At 40.9% G+C, this 17,570-nt stretch overlaps 1 long non-coding RNA gene across 1 annotated transcript in view; it reads left to right on the forward strand.

Annotated features, from left to right (window-relative positions):
* Positions 1–16,764, forward strand: part of LOC137146243 (uncharacterized) — a 64,330-nt gene extending 47,566 nt beyond the window's left edge. The window contains exons 4-5 of the long non-coding RNA XR_010917864.1: positions 15,079–15,323; positions 16,087–16,764. This is a non-coding gene — a long non-coding RNA (uncharacterized lncRNA). The remainder of the gene's footprint in view (positions 1–15,078; positions 15,324–16,086) is intronic.
* The last annotated feature ends 806 nt before the right edge of the window (positions 16,765–17,570 follow it).

Raw genomic sequence — 17,570 nt, forward strand, 5'->3', positions numbered from 1 at the left:
CTTGCCTGCCCTGCCTGTTGGAAGGCTGGGGGTCATGGACTCCTTACCGGCCCTGCCCTATGTGAGGGCTAGGGGATACAAACTGCAGGGGAAGCCCACCCCGCTTGAGGCCGGGGCTAAAGACTCATAAGCCATGAGCTTATTCCCCTAGGCAAAGGCGCTGTGGCCTTCCTCTGAGCCTGGGCCTGAGGAAGGGTTGCGACGCACTGGCTGAACCGTGCTACCAGACTACACACCACAATCCTCTACTCCTGGAGCCCATCTTGCACTTGCCCTGCTGTGTGAACTCCCACTCCTGGGTCAATCCACTCACATCCTCTTGCTGATAAGCAGCTCCTATTTTAGTGAGTGAGTGCTTCTGGCCTGTCACTCATGGGATTATGCAATAGTGTGGTCCCCTAGCCAATATTCTCAGTCCCAGATGCAACTCTAGGAACTGCCGTCTTACAGAGTTCAATGTTGCCCACTGGATTCTGCAAGCTCATAGGTAAGTCAATTTATCAAAGAAATTGATATGCACCATCTCTATCATTCTAAATGAGATTCAAAGGGAGAGCTCCTGAGACAAAAACATCTCTGCCTTTAACATGTTTCATTGTCACCCCCTGGGTTCAGGTGATCGGCCATGTCTGGCAAAGGGCATGTTTTCCTCCACTTTAGTCAAATGACCATGCTCAGGCCAGTCCATTGTTCCTTTATGCATGTCTCTGCAAGGCATGAACCCTCACTGTTTTTCGTTTGCCTGGATCTATTGAAGCTGTGTGAGACACACATTTGGGAATATGACGTAGCAGAGTTTCATATCTATACATATGTGACATTGCAGGAAACACACTACCATAACAATAATGTTCAGTAAGTCATGAACATTCCAAAAACACCTTACATGACATACTTTGCATTAGACGATACATGGTTACACTATAAGGGTAACATGAATGATACACAAATCACACCATTAGGGTGTATATGGGGTACAGCGTGTCACAAATCTATATTAAGTCTCTTACCATTTTTGTTTGTCTGTGTGTTGTATGTCCATCCTTATATGGACCACATGATCACATTAAGAAATGGTTAATAACAAATAACAAGACAAAAACAAAACAAAAACATTGAAGTGGGAACTGAGAGAACAGAACATTTTAGCTTGTCTAATATATGCTCCACATGAAGTTGCCCTTTCATTATTTGAAGCATGAAGCATTAGGTATCGTGAGAATTGGGGCCTTTTAAACATATTTTTCCAGAAACAGATTAAAAAATATTTCAATTTAGATAAGAAATATTTTCCAGAAACTCTTTTTGTTCATTCCTGTTTAGCTTTTGTTCTCAGCTTCCTCTTTTTGATGATGCAAACCACTTTTCTTTTCTGCCTGGAGAAGAAATAGGATAAGTCAGTGGTCTCTTGAGGTTACTCACAAGCAATATTTTCTCCTGTTTGTAGTTTGAATCACTGGGAAAAAGAAGCGTGTTTGTGAACTTTCATAGTCTTGAATAAAGAACCAATTGTTTTGCCATATTTTTTTTTCCAGAAAACTTAAAATTCTTATACTTATATTACAGAAGTTAAAGGGAGAAAAAAAACTTTTTGGTGTTCCACCTTTTCAGTTAGCTAGTCATGCTGCATCTTTAGGACTCTGATCTGCAACTGACTCCACGTGGGTGGATCTCTGCATGGTGCACCATTGATGTCCATATAGCTCTGTTTGGGCGCTGGCCCCTACCTGCATAAAATAAATCACAGAATCAGTGTCTAACTTACCAAATAGCCTACTGTATTTTGCTTTGATTAAATGTTTAAGCCCTGATTTTTGTCCTGTCTTAAAGTTATGTAAATCACTTGTAGTCAGTAGAGTTAAATCTTTCTAAGTGAGAATCAGGCTTATGAGCTTTCCAATTTTTCTCTTTTTCTTTCTCTCTGTCTATCTACCCATATAAAGACAAATGGAAGACTTAAGGCTCTGTTCTTATTTTTATTTAATTATATTTCCTTATTTAAAAGCTCTTGCTAGTTGTACAGGACATGGCATATGAAGTGCAAAATCTATGTGATCTTGTTAGAAACAAAAAAAATAGGCTATAAAATGTTCATGAGGATTCCCTGTCCAATGACTACATATTACAGATGATAGTATAGATCCCTGCTATACTATGGTCTTCAAAGAGAACTAAGAAATTTGGGAAGGGGACAATGTAACTCTCTGTCTGAGAGGACCACCTTTGAAGATCTGCTCAGTTTATACTGACTTCATAAATTCATCAATTCCAAGGCCAGAAGGGACCATTGTGATCACATAATCTGACATCCTGTATAACTCAGGCCATATCACTCCTCCCCCAAACCCCCCCCCCCCCAAAAAAAAAAAAAAAAAATTCCTAGGGCATATATATTTTTAGAAAAAAATTCAATCTTGGTTTAAAAATTCAGTGATGGAGATCCCACCATGACCCTTGGTAAATTGTTCCAGTGATTAATACCACCCTTGTTAAATATATATGCCTTATTTCCGGTCTGAATTTGTCTAGCTTCCAACTTCTAGCCATTGGATCATGTTAAACTTTCTCTGCTGGGTTGAAGGGCCCATTATTAAATATTTGTTCCCCAAATAGATGATTACAGATTGTAATCAAGTAACCCCCTACACCTTCTCTTTATGAAGCTAGATAGACTCAAAGAGCCCAGTCAGTTATAAGTCATGTTTTCTAATCCTTTAATCATTCTCATAGATCTTCTCTGAATCCTCTCCAATTTATCAATATCTTTCTTGAATTGTGGGTATCAGAACTGGACACAGTAATCCAGCAATGGTTACACATTAGTGCCAAATAAAGTGGTAAAATAACCTCTCTACTTGTACTTGAGAATCCCCTGTTTATGCATCCCAGGGTCGCATTAGCTATTTTGGCCGCAGGGTTAAACTGGGAGCTCATGTTCAGCTGATTATCCATCATGACTCCCACCCCCAATCTTTTTCTGAGTCACAGCTTTCCAGGATAGAGTCCCCCATCCTGTATGTATAGCCTACATTCTTTGTTCCTAGATGTATACATTTAGCCATACTAAAATGCATATTGTTTGATTGCACCCAGTTTGCCAAGCAATCCAGATCACTCAGAGCGGTAGATATGCCAATGGCCTGTGAAGGGATGTTAGATGGCGTGGGTAATGAGTTACTACAGAGAATTCTTTCTTGGGTGTCTGGCTGCTGAGTCTTGCCCACATGCTCAGGGTTTAACTGATTGCCATATTTGGGGTTGAGAAGGAATTTTCACCCAGGGCAGATTGGCAAAGCCTCTGGGGGTTTTCGCCTTCCTCTGCAGCATGGGGCACAGTTCACTTGCTGGTGGATTCTCTGTACCTTGAAGTCTTTAAACCATGATTTGAGGACTTTAATAACTCAGTCATAGGTCAGGGATCTATTACAGGAGTGGGTGGGTGAGGTTCTGTGGCCTGCGTTTTGCAGGAGGTCAGACTAGATGATTATATTGGTCCCTTCTGACCTTAGAGTCTGATTCAGTGGCCTGTCCTCTTCAGTATTTACCTCATCTCCAGTTTTTGTGTCAACTGAAAATTTTATCAGTGATTATTTTGTTTTCTTCTAGGACATTGATAAAAATGTTACATAGCATAGGGCCAAGAACCGAACCCTGAATGACCCCACTGAAATCACAGTCACTCAATGCAGTTACATTTTGAGACCTATTAGTTGAGACCAGTTTTTAATCCATTTAACATGTGCTATGTTAATTTTATATTGTTCTAGTTTTTTTTACTCAAAACGTTGTGTGGTATGGAACCAAATTCCTTGCAGAAGTCTAAATATATGACATTTATCAACCAAACTTGTAATCTCCCCCCCCCCCCCAAAAAAAAATCGTTAGTAGGACATAAACACATTGATTTGCATTAATTACATTAACCTCCATTAATTTTTTTCTATTAATTGAGTTAATTAATTAATTAATCCTCCTCTGAGGATGGTTACTTTGTGGTGGAGGGGCTAGCCCAGAACCCCAGGGCTATATTCTCCAGAGCTTGGTGCTTTTGGTAGGGTCACCCTAGACAAACAGGATTGTGGGGGACGGTTCCAGACTACAAATAATCTACCCCAAGACCCTTACGAAAGCCCAAAAATGATCACATGAGCCTCACCTGGATTAGGGATACCGGGACCCACCCCTGGAGCCAGGCTTGTTAGATGAGTGTCTGATGGCTGGCAACCCATGTAACCCAGCTGCGCTCAGCCCAAAAAGGCAACATGGATCCACCACCTGGCCTTCCTTCCACAATAGAAACTGGCTCTAGGGACATGGAACATCACTTCATTGGCATAGAAAGAGCCAGAGCTGGTGGAAGAGATGGTGTGTTCTATTTGGTCCCTCTATTCCTAGAGCGAGAGTGTGAGAGTTGTGTTCACATTCTTGGCATTTAATTTAGTTTGTTCAAGGTGGGCATTGGACTCTGTCAAAGGTGTGTCCTGTCCCCACTACTTTTCATGATCTTCATGGACAGGATATAAAGGTGAAGCTGAGTTAGGGAGTGTATCCTATACAGTGACTTGAAGGTGACTTCTCTGCTGTTTGCAGATGATGTTGTCCTTCTTGCTTCTTCAGACTGTGATCTCTGACAAGGATTCAAACACTTCACTATTGAGTGTGAAGCATCTGAGATGAGAATCAGCAACTCCAAGTGAGAGGTCATCGTTCTTTCCTGGAAGAAAGTGGAGTGCTCTCTCCAAGTGAAGGGGGAGCAGCTGCCCTTAGGGAAAGAGTTTCAGTATCTAGGGATCTTGTTCATGAGTGTTGGTAAGTGGGAGCATGAGATTGACTGGCAGATTGGTGTGGTGGCAGCAGTAATATGGGGTCTGTACTGATTTGTGGTCGTGAAGCGGGAGATTAATTTCAGACAAAGCTCTCAGTTTACAAGTCAATCTACGTTCCCAGTCTTATCTATGGTCACTAACTTTGGGTAATGACTGAAAGGATGAGATCACGGGAAGAAGTGGCGAAAATGAGGTTTCTCCGCAGGGTAGCTGGGCTAACTATCTGAGATAGGGTGAGGGGCATGGCTATTTGGGAGAGTGTCAGAGTTGAGCTGCTACTCCTCTGGATTGAGGGGAGTCAGCTGAGGTGTTTTGGGCACCCGATAAGGATGCCCCTGGTAGGCTTCCTTTGGAACGTATTGGGCATAGTAATCCTCCAGGAGGAGCTGGAATCTGTTGCAGAGGAAAGGGAGATCTGGTCCTCTCTCCTCTCCATGCTGCCACCACAATCCTCACCAGGAAACGCTGCATAAAGGAAAAGGAAGAATAAGAAAAGAAAGAAAAAGTGTCCTGTATCAGCTGCTCCATTATCTTGCCAGGATCAATGTCAGGCTGACAAGCCTATAATTACCTACGTCATCTCATTTACCCATTTTAAAAATTAGCACAACGTTAGATTTCTTCCTGTCTTCTGGAACTTCCTCAGTGCTCCAAGACTTATTGAAAATCAACATTAATGGTCCAACTAGCTCCTCAGCTAGCTCTTTTAAAAGTCTTGGATGCATGTTATATGGACTTGCTGATTTAAAAAGGTCTAACTTTAGTAGCTTCTGTTTTAAGATCCTCCAGAGATACTAGAGGAATAGAAAGAGTGTTATCACCATATATGAGACTATATCATTTGTTTTTTTCCAAATACAGAACAGAAATTTATTGAACAGTCCTGCCTTTTCCACCATATTATTATTGATATTTTATCTTCTCCATCTCGTAATGTACCAACACCAATATCACGATTCTTTGTTCCCAATATATTTAAAAAGCTCCTTCTTGTTGTCCTTAACACTGCTGCCCATCCCTATGTTTCCCTTGTCAATTTTCTACAATTCCTAACTTCTGATTTATATTCATTACTACCAACTTCCCCTTTCTTCCATTTGTTATATATTATTCTGTTTATAAACTCCTGTAAGTGGTCACCAGCTTGCAGGATTGGACCCATAGTTATGCTGGTCAGCATCTTGAGTGCAGACATCAAGAAAAAAGTGGGGAGGATTCATGCTATACAGACCAGCTTACACCCAAGAAACAAATACTTGCATATCTTCCTAATACAGGGAATCCTAATAATGAGATTGCATCACCCCTATGTTAGTCACAGGTTCTAAGGGTATGTGTTGCACAATTGTGGTATCAGTTGTCGACTTTGGGGAAAGTTGGTTCAGTGGTCAGGAAACAAGATAGTTATGCAGGAGACCCAGTTTCTGTTTCTAGTTTTGTCATTGTCTTCTTCTGTGTGACTAATGACCATGGGAAAGTCTTATATACTTAGAAAGCACATTGTGCATTTGGGGTTCTCAGGCAAAATAAATGATAAAAAAAAAATCACTTGACCCCTGTGTTCCTGAGCTTCCCATCTGTAAAATGGACATAAAGATTATTATCTATCATTGTAGGTGATACGTGTGTGTGCCATAAATGCCCATATAAACAGATAGCCCCTCAGTGCTGTTTGATTCAAAATCTTCTTAGACAGGAGAAAGATAGGAGGTGGATGAACTAAATAACTGTATTATTTTAAATGTTTCAAGAGTGGGATTTAAAATTCAAGGACGGGCACTGGTAAACAATTTTAATTTAATAAGTAAAGTGAGGTTCCTTCTGAGAGATCAGATGCTTTATATGAATATGCCACAGTCAGGAACAAAGCAAAGAGGACCAGCTGATAAACAGCAGACCAGTAAATAAACTCTAAGTACCAGAGCAAGATTCAATAACTTTGAGTTTAAAATAAATCTTTAAATATAGATTTACATTAACACATGTTTTCAGCCTATTAGATCAATAATACAAGTCTTAAAAGATATAATTGTATGACATCCATGAGCTATTTTGGAGCTCTCAGACTTCCAGGAATAGTTTTAGCACTAATTCTTATCTATCTTACAGTCATATAAATCAGGAGTATCTCCAAAGAAGTCTATGAAGCTACACTAGTACAAAGACATTGTAAATAAAATCAGAGTCAGAAACATTCTAAACTTGTTCAAAATATTTTGCAAAAGGTAAAAATTGGATCAAAGCAAAATGAAAACAAAACAAAAGCAAAACAAGTCAGAGGATAGTCAAAATTCCATCCTTCAATCATCTCATTGTGCCTTGGTAGGGTGGCCTATTCTGGTCTGTAGATTGCGGAGAGATACAAGCAATACTGCAGCAGATCGAAATAAATTCACTCTTGAATTTGAAATTCTTTATTTGTGTTAGTTTAAAGACAGACATAATTCAATCATCTGAACACACTGTTTTTTAATTATTTTTTTAATAAACCCTGGGTGTGTTCATGTAGGCATCTCTTCAAACTTCAGTGAAATTCAGATCCAGATGTGGAGTCAAAGTTGTGAATAAAATCCGACTAATCTAAGACCCTGAAAAATAAACCAAATTTAGTATTAATCTGACCAATGTGATGTGACATTATTTTGGGTTGAAACACATCTTTACATTTATGCATGAGTAGTGGGATTACTCATGTACCTAAAATTAAACAAGTGCATAGCTGCTTTCAGGATCAAGGCCTTTGTCAAGTAAAATACAGTATACTATCATGTGTTTGAGCACATCTGATTTAAAGGTTGTTAGAAATATATGAAGAAGTTAATATCACAGGTAATTAGGGAAACTTGTTAACAATGTTGACATACCAAAATCAAAGGAAAGCTTGTGCTATTAGAAAAGTCCAAACTGACATCCTAATGTTTTCTTTAAAATAAATTAAAATTACCCTGTGAAGGTTGTTTACATTTGATGTGAAGCAGGGAAAACATATGCCATCAAGGTTCTCTTGTTCAAGTTTTGTATTCTGAGTGTTGCCTGAATGATCTCTTTGCCTTTTTAGAAAAAATCATTATTAGCAGCAGCTGCAATTTCAGAGTAAAGAACATCCCATGATTTTATAAAAAGAAAAAGGGGGGAGGGGAATCTTTCCAATACTACAAAGGACAAGAATAAATATCAGAGGCCAACCAGCAGTTTTAAGTGCCATTTCTTTAATTTTTTAGACAGAGTATCTAGAGATAAAGTCCTTGAAGTGTTCAGTAGGCCAATATGTTGTGTATTTTGTGTCTTGCCTAATTGCCTAGATTGCCAAAGCTTGTTGCCATGGCAATAGAGTTAGACTATTAGGGGATAGCTCAGCCAATCCTGGCTGGTTTTTAGTGTTAGTTCAGTAAAGATGCTCCCTGTGTTGCAGCTCTCTGTGTGCCTGTGCTGGTTTCTCTCTCTCTGAATACAAGTAATTAAAATGATTCAACAAAACACACTTGAAAACAACAACAAATAAGCCAAAAAATAAGCTTCAACATAACAAAAGTGGTGACGAAGGATGGGATTGACCTGTGCTGCACCAGTAAAAAAGTAAAATGTAAGAAAAAGACCTTTTTTCGGTTTTGGGGGCTGGGCTGTTTACACTGATCGTTCAAACTGAAACTAAAACAGGCTCTGCTTTGTTCTAACTTAAGTGAAGCAGAGAGACTGGAAATGGGAAAGAAACAAAAACAGTGCTAGTGAATGGAAATTACCAGCAATTGTGTGTGAATGACCCCAACACACATGAATAAAAGACACTAAAAGAAAAGAGAAAGGAATGGGGAAAAAAAAAGACCCGTACTGGGCAGTAGTGCACAAGACGGCTAAAGAAGAAACAGGTCTGGCAGCTGCATTAAAGAAACATGCTGCTGTTTTTGGAGAGGAGCTGGGAAGTATGAAGGGAATCATTGTGAAATTGAATATTAAGCCTGACAATCAACCAAAATGTCTGAAAGCCAGAACTATGCCATATGCCATCAGGCCAAAAGTTGAAGTGGACCTGGAGTGTCTGGTCAAAAATGGAGCCCTAATACCAGTTACCCACAGCCAATGGGCAACCCCAATCATTCCAGTATGGAAGAAAGATGGATCCATTCAGATCTGTGCGGATTTTAAAGTCACTGTTAACCTGGTATTGTCTGCAGAGCAATACGCTCTTCCCCGTATCGATGACATCTTCACTGGCTTGGTTGGTGGACAAAAGTTTAGCAAGATTGATCTGAGTTAAGCCTATTTACAGATGCACATTGATGAGAAGCCCCAAGAGCTGTTCACTATCGTGACACATAAAGGGCTGTACTGATACTGTCGCTTGCCCTTCAGAATAACGTCTGTTTGAGCTTTGTTCCGGAGGGATATGGACAAGATGTTGAGTGGCATGCCAGGATTCCAGTGCTATCTTGATGACATCCTGGTCACTGTCAGGAATGAGGAGGATCACCTTAAGAACTTGGAGGCTGCCCTACAAAAACTGGAAGATTATGGCCTACAAGTCTGCAAAGACAAATGTGAATTCTTTCAGACCTCTGTTGAATATTTGGGACATATATCATAGATGCTACTGGCCTTCGTAAGACTCCTGCAAAAGTCAAGGCTATTGTGGAAGCTCCCCCTCCTCAAAACGTAAGCCAACTTCATTCTTTTTAGGGCTATTGAACTATTATGAAAAATTTATTCCACAGTTAGCAACACTACTAAAACCATTACATGAACTCCTTGGCCAGAACTTAAAACTTTTACTAAATCCTGACTACATTGGGGGATTGAAGATAAGTCATCTAAGGTAGCACCAGGAGTGCATGAGGCATAATCTTCATGCTTTTTTCTGGACAGAGTATGAACCAAGGTGTTCAGTCAGACCATTGTCTAGCTGATTTCATTGCTCCCAAGGTCTGACAAGACATTTGGGAATATTGTGTCAAGTAGCATCCATCTCTATATACCACTTTCTCTCCAGTCCATCACAGTTCCCAGTCTCATCCACCTCTTTGTCAGCTTTTTGGGTGATTATCTCTGTGCTTTCTTCCATGTTGCCTCAGTGTTTGTTATGACCTTCTTGAGTTTATCCACAAGGCCTGTTACTATTTCCACATTGAAGTCTCGCTTGAAAACAACATTTGCTGTATTACTCACAATGAACCTAAGTGAACTTAAACTTATTTTGCTAGTCTCTCTAATTAGATGCTGTACCTTTTCCTCCCAGCCTCTAAATGTCTGTTTTTAGATTCTGTGCTCCTTGGGGCAGAGACTACTTTGTTGAAGCATCTGACTAGAAATCACCTAATATATTGTGGATGCTACAAATAACGAGAAATAATTCTCATATTAGTTTAAAATTCACTTTCCACAAGCTTTGCTCACTTGACAGAAAGGGGGAGGACGTAGTACAAGTTAGCCAGGTTCATCGTTCAATGGTACTACTTCTGCCTCACTCTCCCATCCCATTTACAGGTGGTGTGCACACACTGGGTATGTCTATACTGTGTTTAGAAACACTGGCAAAGAATCTCAGAGACTGGATCTACAAACACAGGCTCGTGCTACAGTGCTAAAAACAATGGTGTAGCTGTGTACAGACAGCATGGGCTTTAGCGTCTGAGCTCCAGCCCGAGCCACAATGTTTGCTGTTTTAAATGTGAGCCTAAATCTGTAGACCTGGACTTTGAGACATGCTGCTGCAGATTTTTAAAATACAATATAGACATAGCCATTGTGAACAGTCCGTGCACTCTCCAGAGCGCAGGCATTACAAACATACAAGACTAGGCAAGCTCCTTGTTCTCTCCCATCTGTCCTGCAGTCCCGTGCAAGGGCCAGCAATAATCTGGCCTTCTCAATGATTAAATTATGTAGGGAAGGTAACAGAGCAAAATGAAGGGATGGGTGGGAATGGTAAAACTGATCTTCTGAAGAAAGTCAGGAAAACAAGTTCATTTGTTTTAGACAGTTGACGATATTAAGGGAAGGGGGGAATTAATCTTAGTACAATAATTCTGCAATTTGACCTTCCATGTAACTTCGAGATACCAAAATGAAGAGAGAGAGATTAAAGGTTTGGTGTGGCCATGTATGTAACCTGCTTATGAAAAATATTTAAGGTCTTATCTGTTCATCTAGGAACTAGGTTTGTAACTGTGTTAGTATACAAGTGAGACAAGGTGGGTGATATTTTTTATTGGACGACTTCTGTTGGTCAGAAAGACAAACTTTTGAGCATAATTGCCCACACAATTGCATAACTTTCTTTCTCTATGACAGAATAGTTTTGCTCCGTGGGTGTCAATTTTTTGCTTAAAAAAAGCCATAAGGTGTTTGTTTTTCCCTATTTGCTTTTGCACACCCCCAATCCAGTGTCTGACACGTCTGTACACAGTTCAGAATGGCTAGAACAGGCTTTTCAAACAAGATTTTCTTTACCTTATCAAAACCCACTAAACGTGCTTTTGTCCATAAAACATTGTTAGACTTAGTCTTTTTATATAGCTCTGTGATTGCAGATACAGTGTCACTGAACCCTCACACGAACCTTCTGAAATAGTTTAGCAGACCTATGAAAGCTTGGTCCTGTTTGTTTTTTTACAATGACTTCAGTTTTAAAGGGGTCAGGAATCCTAGGGTGATCAAATGTCCCAATTTTATAGGGACAGTCCTGATATTTGTGCCTTTTTCTTATGTAGGTGCCTCTTTCCCCCGATTTTTCATATTTTCCATCTGGTCACCCTACCTCCCCCTTCCCAGTGTCCCAAATAAGGAACTCTGGTTGCTCTTTTATAGTTAGGCCTGGCTCTTTGAGCTTTGAATGCACAGTTTTTAAGTGTTTTATGTGATCAGCCCAAGTGTTGCTAAACACTGCGATGTTGTGAACATATACCCGTGCAAAGTTCTGCAAACTGTTTAACTCTCAGTTGACCAGCCTTTGAAAAGTGGCTCCTGAAATAATTAACCCAAACGGTAACATTGTGAACTCATACAGACCCATATCAGTGATGAAAGAAGATTTTTTTTTTCTGTGCATCTTTATCTAAAGGAATTTTCCAATAACCTCTGTGTTTTAACTATGTTGCCTGGTGGTTGTATGCATACTGTAGATAAGATCTAACTATTAGTGATGATTATATAAATCTGTTAATCTGTCACCCTGTTGTCCCTAAATGTGGGCCTGATTCTTTACTGCCTTGCAAAATACTTTGTAGTCATTCAGGGTCTGATCCACAGCCTGTTGAAGTAAATGGAAAGACTCCCATTGACATCAACAGACTTTGCTGAGACCATTACAGCTATATAAAATGAGTTTAAAATGCTATGAATCTGATTTTGTCTTTGATTTCAGAGGTAGCAAAGGTGTTTTCAATGGTTAACAAGAGCAATCTGTAATGAAATACTAGAGATTCAAGAAAGTAAGACTAGCAGACCAAAACCTCACACAATAACTAAATAATGTCATCTTTCCAGAGACTCTATCAAAAGTGATGTTAATATAATTCATATTTAATCCAACATATGTAATCTTTAATTTTTTTTTTTACATAATGCTACAGATATGTCTTAAATATATGTAACCTGCCAGTATGCCCATGTTTTTCTAAGAAAGTCCTATTTTTTCATATAAAACCTCTGTGTCCAGTGAACTGACTTTGGAATATCAAATGATTTAAAAATTTTTTTTTTTAATTTTATCAGTCAGTTTTTTATAACTGCAAGCTGCTTGTTCAAGATGCATTGCTATAATGACTAGAACTTGTTCTATGTTGCTCTGTGTTTACCAAGAGCAAGCAGTTCAATGGAATGATTATTCAGTGTGATGGAGTGCTTGGAGTGAAAAGGAAAGTTCAGTGAGTGTAGACCCTCACAGAGCTGTGCTCTTGGCAAAGTGAATGTTAAGAACAGTTGTTCAATATTTCATGATACACTCACTGAGAACATTGTTACTGGAAAAAACCCTCCATTCTGAAAAACATACATATGTCATTGTTGAGTCTGAAGTTAGCGGTAAAGATAACACAACACACTTTTAAAGTGTACTTTTGTCTTTTCTATGTTTATTTTGCAACACTTAAAGTGTCACCAGAAAAGTGTCCTGGGTTTTGATTTTTGAAAATATAGTAATTCTAAGTAGAGTGAACAATAGTTTAAAATGACGTTAAATGCAGCAGTAGCGAGATCAGGTCCCATCCTTGCAAGTGTAAACTGGAATGGCTTCACTGAAGTAAGTGAGACATTGATTTCAATTGAGCTATACTGATTTACACCAGCTGAGGACTAGGCCCTATGCATTTGAGTTTTCACTGGCAAAACTCTGCTGTGGTTCACCACTAGATAAACAAACCATAAAAAGGAATATTTCACTAAAATCATTTAAAGGATTGACCTGGTGTTCTGTGAGCACTGGCCATTTGTGTCTGTTCTGCTCAAAACACACTTTTTCCTGAGAGATTAAGGATACTTCATGCTTAATCAACATTCATCACATCTAAAATAAATACATAAAGCCTGCTTTCCAGGATCTGTGCTCCAATTTCACCATCTGTTTCCCTGGACTATAATATCTGGTCCCTTCAATAATGCATGTTAAGTCTGGGATTTACATACCTGGGAACCATAATGACCTAAATCTGACCTCATTTATGCAAGATTTACTTTGATGTAACTCAGTTCACAAGGCCAGATTCTGATCTCAAACTGATATCAAAATGACATCCATTTCTACTAGGCCCAAGATGTTCAAAGGCTTACAAAGATTTAAAATAAGACTCCTTAACCAAATCTTTTCAAAGGGTTTGTAATGGTCCATACCAACCCTACACTGGTCTAGAGAGGGTTAAAGACACACTGTGGGCTGAGGAGACCATGCCCCCTCTACCTCTGCTGGGAATGCTCAGCATGGAAAGCAGATATAAAAGGAAACAAACCAGCTCAGTCTGGACTGGCTGCTAACCGGGAAGGATGTGGACCGTCGGTTTTCTCCAGTGAGCCACTGCAGATGCTGACCCCAGAGCCAAGGCAGGCCGAGCCCCAGACAGATCCTAGATTGCCAGACAAACTCTGGGGAGGGACCGAGCTGCTAGGAGCTGCACCAGCTGGGGACCCTGTAAGCCTGGGAAACATGGAACGCTGCCACCGAAGACAGAGTAGGAAGTAGCCCAGGGGACTCGAACAGTGTTACGGTGGGTGAAGAGGGGTGCCCCTCAATGTGTTTCAAGAGGATCCCTGCTGAGATAGGGAATGTAACCCCCTTCACCGACAGGGCCCTGGGCTGAGTCTTGGAGGAGCAAGGAGGGCCCAAGTCCCCCTACTCCGGGTGCCACGCCCTCTCCCAGGTGGCGCCCTACTACCCCAAAAGGCCATTGGGCCACGTTGCTCTGATTGAATGGCAGCCTTACTGACTCTGGCTATTGGGCCATGCTGTCCCAATTAGAACACTGCTTTACTTACTCTGGCCATTAGGTCACACTACCCTGATTGGAGGGACACTTAACTGACTTTGTCTACTAGGCCATGTTGCCTCAGATCGGAGCACCTCTCTGTTGATCCTGACTCAACAGCTTTTTCCCACCTTCACAGCTCAAGTGACCCAACACCTGTGATAGGATACCAATCCTGTGAAAGGGTTCAATTCAGGTTTAGTATATTGCTCTGGAAAAAGTTTGGAGGAAGGATTTGTATAGCCTCACCCAAGTCTTAACAGATAATGTCCAAGGAATGACTTATGTAACACAAGTTTTTCTGGAGAGCAGTGTTCAGAGGGAAGCAAACCTGATACGAAGGTTTGTGGAGAGATATGAATGAACTGTGCTAACTGAAACAAAACTTGTAACATTTACTTATATCACTGTTAAAATATTACCCCTTTAAAGTTGATTGTCCACTTCGGTGTCTGTGTGGCTCCTCTCTGTTGATATAAGATCTGTATCCAATACTGACAGCAGAAATGGATGTATCTGTCAGGTGCTCAGCAGAAGCAAATGGGCTAAGAACAAAGAACCACATGCCACTGTGTAGGAAGGGATAGAAAAATCTGAGTTTCTATTTGTGGAGTTTTCCATATATTTCCACTGGGGGTAAGATTTTCAACTTACCTCCCCATTCTCCCCTAGACAAAAATCAGGAAGTCAGAACCTTTATCCAACCGGTGGCCTGAGAATGTGGTCTCCTAAATGGGACAAGAGCATAAGCCAATAGCCTCTGCACAGCTTCCCTGACTATCCCCCTGCTTTTTCCAATGCAGTATGGGTCCCACTGGAAAACCACAACGGGAAAGGCTCTAAAACCACATTTTGAGAGAAGACAGGAAGATGGCAATTGCTGAGGGGAAGTTCACTCACCACTTGGATTTCCACTTGAAAATCTGCCGCACTCTAAAGGAATTATGCCAAGCACTGCAATTCTTCTTCTATGTCCTTACTGTGGCAATCTGGAGCCCCAACTGTAGCAATCTGGAGCCCCAATGAGCTTCCATTGCTTGGACCAGTGGTGAGAATGCAGGGAAGCTGTGGCTCTCTGCTCTCTCTTGTGTTATGCTCCTTTCAGAAGCCTAGCAGTTTGTTGTGGGGGTCTGAAGACAATGGGTTAAACCAGGCTCACTGACAGCAGTTCTCGGTCCCAGGGCAGAACAGTGAAAGGGATGGCTGAGGTCTGAATGGGCTTCCACTGGAAGTTTTTACTTATTTATTATGTGCCATGCAGGTTCCTGAGCGACTGAGGAGGCTGTATCTGCTACTCAGCTTCGCAGGTCCCTTGGACTCCCCAGGGAAATTACTGATGAACCCAGGAAGCTGAGTAGCAGATATCACTTATAATAAATCACTTATAATAAATAAGCTTTGCTCAGGGGAGGGGCAAAGAATATGAGTGGTGGGGGCCTCGGAGGAAGGGGAGGTTGGAGGAGAGGAGGATACGTATCTATCCTCCCATCTGTCTGGGCCCTTCTAAATCGCTGGGGCCCTGGGCAATTGCCCCCCTTGCTACCCTCTGTCGGCAGCCCTGGGTTAAACGTTCTCCTTGTGGAAATTGGGGAAGTGTCACTGGCTTCAGTGGCATTCCACACATTTGCATGAGTAGAGAACTTGGCCCAGAAGCAAATAAAAAAGTTAAATTCTATTGAGGACAGAAAAAGCAGAGAGAACATTTATCAGTTTTCTATTTTTTCCTGAGCTCTTTTTCAGGCTCCCTTAAATATTGACTCTGGTGCTTTATGGATTGCAGTATTCTTGACATATCATGTCATTTTTTTCAGACTTTCCCTTGAGATCTAATAAAAGCGCTTCAATCAACTTGGCTGCAGTCAATGATGTTAACAAATGACACCCTCAAGTAGACAATGTTACGCATATGTATACTCTCAGTGCTATTTCATTGTACCTCTAATCACTCTTAGCAGCTGCACTATGTCTCAGCAAAGGTATAAATTGCTCAGTGTATTGCACCATCCTTTAGTTTAAATTATCATGCTGCCTCTTTTTTCATATTATGAGTCCTGCTACATAGACAAAAAGGAAACACAGGGAAAACCTGTTCCCATATTTAATAACTACATAATGTTGTCATAGTTCTAAAACACCCATGCTAATAGTCTCTTTAGATTTCAACATGGTGTAACTTTATTTCAGCTGTAGCCATCTCGCAGCAGCAACAGCAGCAGTGCTAAAAGTTGGAAATGATGCTAGTGCATTAATGAGACCAAAAAGAAAACAAACCCTGCTGGATATTTTAGAACTGATCCCTTTTTAAGTGTTGGTGCCCAAGTGGCCCATTCACAAACAAACTTCTCTGCCATTTTAAAAATGAAACATGACAAGCAGAACGCAAAGCGAATCAGACCGTACCTGGATAAAATGTCCCATAAATCTGCCTCCAAAAACAAATCACTCATGGTCAGATTTTTAGTAACAAACCAAAAAAAAAAAAAAATGTGGTTCAGTTAACTTGTGAATAACTGAATGATTCCTAAATCCAGGAACTGAAATAAACCTCTCTGTTTATTTGAAGTTACAGAGTCGCTTCGGATTGTATGTTTGGGAACTGTTTCAGCCTTTTTTCCCTGGATCAGCCTTGATCATCTTGATCAGCCTTGTGATCACCCTCCCACTGAATGACTGATTAACAAGGGGGGTAGGACCAATCTAAAAGAGAAGGCTAAGGCTATGTCTACACTGATGGCGGCAGAGTTGCGCAGTCAGATCGACTTATCTGGATCGACTGAGAGGTCAGTGAAGACCCACTCAGTCGATCCAGAAGTCGACATACTAAAACCACCTCCTCAAGTGGCATAGCGCTGCGTCGAATGGGAACGCGGTTCCTGTTGGAGTAGTGCAGTGAAGACGGCACGCAGAAGAGAAGCACAGAAGTCGACGGGAGTTACACAAGTTCTTTGCGTACTTTGCGTAACTCTCATCGACTGCTGCTGAATCATTGAGGTAAGTGTAGACCAAGCCTAAGTGACCCAGGGGAGTTAGCGCACAGGGGACTGTAAACAGGGAAGTTTGAGATGGAGTTTGTAAGAGGGCGTTGTAATAAAATCACTATGGTTAGGAAGGACCACATCATCAATGCCAATGTTGCTCCTGTCTCATCCACCTGCACCTGTATCCAGACTGAGAACCTGGCCGTGGAGGCCTCTACCCAGATCCTGGTGTGGATTTGCAGAGATTGTGGCCTGCATTTCCCACTCTCAGAAAGCCAGGCTGGGGGGACTGTCCAATGTAAAAGGTGTATGCTGGT

The sequence above is a fragment of the Emydura macquarii genome, unplaced genomic scaffold (genome assembly GCF_026122565.2).
Source record: "Emydura macquarii macquarii isolate MOO-44397 ecotype Brisbane River unplaced genomic scaffold, CSIRO-AGI_Emac_v2 contig_431, whole genome shotgun sequence".
NCBI classification, from domain to species: Eukaryota; Metazoa; Chordata; order Testudines; family Chelidae; genus Emydura; species Emydura macquarii.